Source organism: Mustela lutreola, chromosome 7 (assembly GCF_030435805.1).
Source record: "Mustela lutreola isolate mMusLut2 chromosome 7, mMusLut2.pri, whole genome shotgun sequence".
In the NCBI taxonomy this organism is placed as follows: domain Eukaryota; kingdom Metazoa; phylum Chordata; class Mammalia; order Carnivora; family Mustelidae; genus Mustela; species Mustela lutreola.
In genome coordinates this window covers 4,050,696-4,054,835 of record NC_081296.1, presented here as the reverse complement: position 1 = coordinate 4,054,835, position 4,140 = coordinate 4,050,696, and positions in this window count along the sequence as shown.

Here is a 4,140-nt window from a genome sequence, read left to right as displayed (position 1 = left end):
GCCGGCGGCAGAGAGCCGGGCTCGCGGCTCGCGGTCGCCCGCCCGGGGCGCGCAGCAGGCGGGGCGCACGGGCGGGGACTGCGCGCACCCCGGGGACGGAGGGGCGGGCCCGGGCAGGGGCGCGGCTGGAGGCTGCGGCGAGCTAGAGCGGGCGTGGGGGCGCAGCCAGAGCTCGGGGACGGCGACGTCGCTGGGTCCTGGATCGCGGCCGCGGCGCCGGGGGAGAGCGAGCCGAGGCTGCGCGCTGGAGGCGGCCCGGCGGCGGGAGCCGCTAGCGGGGTTCGCGTCTCCTGGCTCCCGGGAGCTGAAGGTGACTGCGGCCCCCAGTGGCCGAGCCGGGGCGAACAGTGTCCTCGCTTCTCCTCCGGGTGCACTGGGCTCGCCCTTTCCGGGCCTCCGGCTCCGCAGTCTTTGGCAAGGCCCCGGCAAAGTGGTCCCTTGGCTCATCGATTTTCCCTCTTGGCGGGTCTCGGCTTAATTGGTACCCAGATTGGAGACTGGAGGTCATGTGACTACCCCCTCCCCAAACACGCACAAACACACACACTCACAGTTGCACACACCCCAAGCCCAACGAAACCCGCGCGGGTTTGCAAGAGTCAGACTGGGCACATCGATCAGCGCTGGCGGCCTTTGGCAAGTCACCGTGCGCGCTGCAGTCAGCGGGGCTGAGACGTGGCGGCTGCCTCTCGTGCCACCGTCTACACAGACCTGTGTCTGCCGCCGGGCGGGCTCCCATCTTACAGCGTTCTGGGCCCCCTTGGCGAGAACAGCACAAGAAAGTCTTCCTTTCAGACCTATGGAATCCCTTTTCAAAAGGAATGCAAGTCCCCCCACCCCCACCGGGTGTGGGTACCTCCGTGGGGCGCCGGACGGGGCCCTCTCCCTGGGCTGCAGTCGGTGGCTCTCCCCGGAGCACAGCCAAGATGCCCTCAAGGCCTTTGCTACCTGTGGTCTGAGCCACAGCGGGGCGGGTGGGGGGGGGGGGGTTGGGGGGTGCATGCGGAGGGAGGTGGGGGTCGCAGAGCTCCCGCACAGACACCCTCCCTGCGCGGCCTGGAAAGTGAGCCCCCTAAGAACCAGATACTTTAAATCCTGCCTGACCCCAGTGCTGTGTGCGGAGAGCTTGATTCTTCCCAGAGCTCCTCTCTGCTTTAGCAGTTAAACGCATTTGCCTTCAGTATCTTTTCACCAGGCAGGTGCAAACCAGACTGCAGAGGACAGGAAAGGACTGGACCGGGGCGTTGGGAGTCAAGTGCGCCCCCTTCCTCCCCCCCTCGCTCAGGGACTCAGTTCCTGAATGGCACAGCCTCTGTCTTTTGTCTGGATGTGGTTTGTGACAAACAAAGGCATAACCCCAAAGAATAAAGGGGTCAAGGTGAGGAGTCTGGTGGTAGCTGGAGAGCCCTGAAGCCCCCCCCCCCAGAGACCCCCAAACCTTTGCCCTCAGAGCACAGGTTGAGAGTTCAGCAACAGCAGATGGATTTCTCCCCAAAATGAGCACGGTGGCCCCCTGCAGAGCAGTCAGACAGAAGTCCTGAGGCGTCTGCCTTCCCCGGCTCTAAGTTCTACTTCCTCACTCTCCCTATGGTTTCTCCACCAAGGGCCGGCACAGAGGTCCTGGGAGGAAGACCTGAGCTTCCCAAAGCTCGGAACGACCCCAGATCCGCTCTTTCCCTCTTTGTTCAGCTGAGGCCGTCAGAGGGTTATTTAATTTTTTTCTTCTGAGAAACCATTTTGGAAAACAATGTTTTAAATTTAAAACCGCCTAAAACAAACATGCAGAGTATAGGCCTCGGATGCTAACATCACTGGGTTCTGGCCAGAAGTTTCCTCTTGCTGGTCAAAGTCCCAGAGAACTCAACGTATGTGTCTCCCAGGTCTTCCCTCAGCCTGTCCCAGAAGCCCTCCTCGAAGCCTTGGGACAAATTCCGCCCACTTTCTGTGTGGCTACTCCCCGTCCCCAGGAGAGACACGGGTGCCGGTGTCCTTCTCTGGGAAGTGGCAGTCCTTCTGGGACTCTCTTGACTTTTCTGCACTCATAGAGGATGTCATTGGAGCCGCCCCGTCCCGGCCCCTCGGGACAGAGCCCGCGCCCTCCAGAGTCATTTCTGTCCACCATCCCTGCGCCCAAAGTGCCACCAGATCATGCCCACTGATCTATGCACCCAACACAGAAAGACTGGGGGGAAATGATAGAAATTCATGGATTATACTCCCGGGATAAGCTAAGTTTTTTGTTGGTGGTAGTTTTTTTGTCTTTGTTTTTGTTTTTTTGGTCTGGAGAACAGGAGACAGAGGTTGAGGTGGAAGACGAGCACCAGACCAGGGAGGCAAGAACAGAAGCAGCCCCCAGCCCCCGTTCGACGGCATCCTTCCCAGACCCCCCCCCCATCCTACCTCGTAATACCATTCATAAACGGGACAGAACCCAGTGCAGAGTGGGCAGAAAGGCATGAATTTGGAACCGGAAGATCCGATGGCAGACATCTGCGAAGCGGTACGCACCAGCGAGCGAACACAGACAAAGCACCCAGCTTCTCTTCCGTCCTTTAACACTTGAAACGCTGGGTTTTGCTTAAGTCTAATATCCGGGCTGAAACACACGGCTGGTTTCCATCATGTAGAATCCGAGTGCGAAACGCTAACAGACCTCTGGGGAGCCTCTGGGGCGCCATGGGACCCAGTCTCGGCAACATGGCCCCTTCGATGAAATGTGGTGCAGCAGCCCAAAGAGATGCGTCCGTCATCAGGTCCTTTGTCCGAGTCTCTCAGGGACAGCATCGTTTTCTGCCCTTCGTCATCCCTTCTGACCTCAACTGCTTCCGACCCTGTCTCTGTCTCCCCCAGAGCTGCCCCCGCCGCATCTCTGCTTCTCTCCCTTCCCATCTACTTTATCAGGTCCCTGCGTTTGCTATCCTCGCTCCACGGGGGCAGGGGGCACACCGGTGGGGACCGGAACGCCCCGCAGTGACAGGCGCAGGCAGAAGGCCGTGAACGCCCACGGAGGGCACTTTCGGGTCCATCATAACTCGGGCCCCTCGGGTGCGTCTGGGCCTCCTGAAGCGTTAGGAAGGACACGGCGGGTAGCGCGGCAGCCGGAGGCACTGGTCTCCCGCCCCCCGCCGGCTGTCCGCGTGCACTTCACACCGCGTTATAACCTCGGCTGCCCTCAGTCTCGCCGTCTGGAGCTGGGGTGGGAACCTGCGCGGGGCCGCTGGGAACACAGCAAACGCACAGTGTGAGCATCGTGACAGGCATTCGGTTGTGGCTTTCGAAGATGACAGGAGGGAGGAAAAAAAAAAGAAAGAAAGAGAGGAAGAGAGGGAGGAAGGATGGAGGGTGGGGGATGGGAAGAACCAGAGAGAGGGAGGGAGGAGTGAGGATGTCCTCTTGGGCGGCCAAAGCTTTACCGCATCCGTGAACAAGGACGGGAAGCGCGGGGACCTGTTCCCTCCTCTGCGCTGCGAGCCCGCTGCGAGCCCGGGCTCAGTCTCCTTTCGGGGGAGGCGTCGTTTTGCTGACTTGACAAACGGTGAGCGGTGAGCGGCTCGAAGGGACAGCGCCATGGCCCGGCACGGGTGCTGTCCCTCACTCTCCTGGAGCGGTCCAAGACTCTGCACTGTGCTGCTTCCGTGCGCCCCCGGCGGTCACCTGCCAGGGAGCACTTACAAGTCTCAGCCCGCACTGGGGCTTTCTGGATCCCAAGCCACACCACCTCGCTCGTCTGGGCTCTCATCCCGGACTCATCCAGACGTCTCTACCAAGCGGAAGCAAATGTCAGAGACCATCGGACTCTGGTCTTCAAACTGTAGGAGAACAGCGGCCTCTACCCTCGACCTCCCAAGGAAAGCCTTTGTGACACGCTGCCTCTTCTGGAGGAATTTCCTCAGTGTGGGGACTTCCGGCACAGTAATAGGTTCCGGGGGGCAAATTCAGGGTGAGGTGGGGTCCACACCTCTCCACGTCCATAACCCCTCGGCTGTGGATGCATTCCGAGGGTGGAGGCTGCCCTCGCAGGCTGCCCAGTGTGAACGTGCGCCCCGGGAGGGACTGTAGACTCGTCTGGCTCTGATCTAGGACCGGATCGGAACCGGACCAAGCTCTTGGGAGTCCTCACTTGGTGTCCGCGGAGGGCTA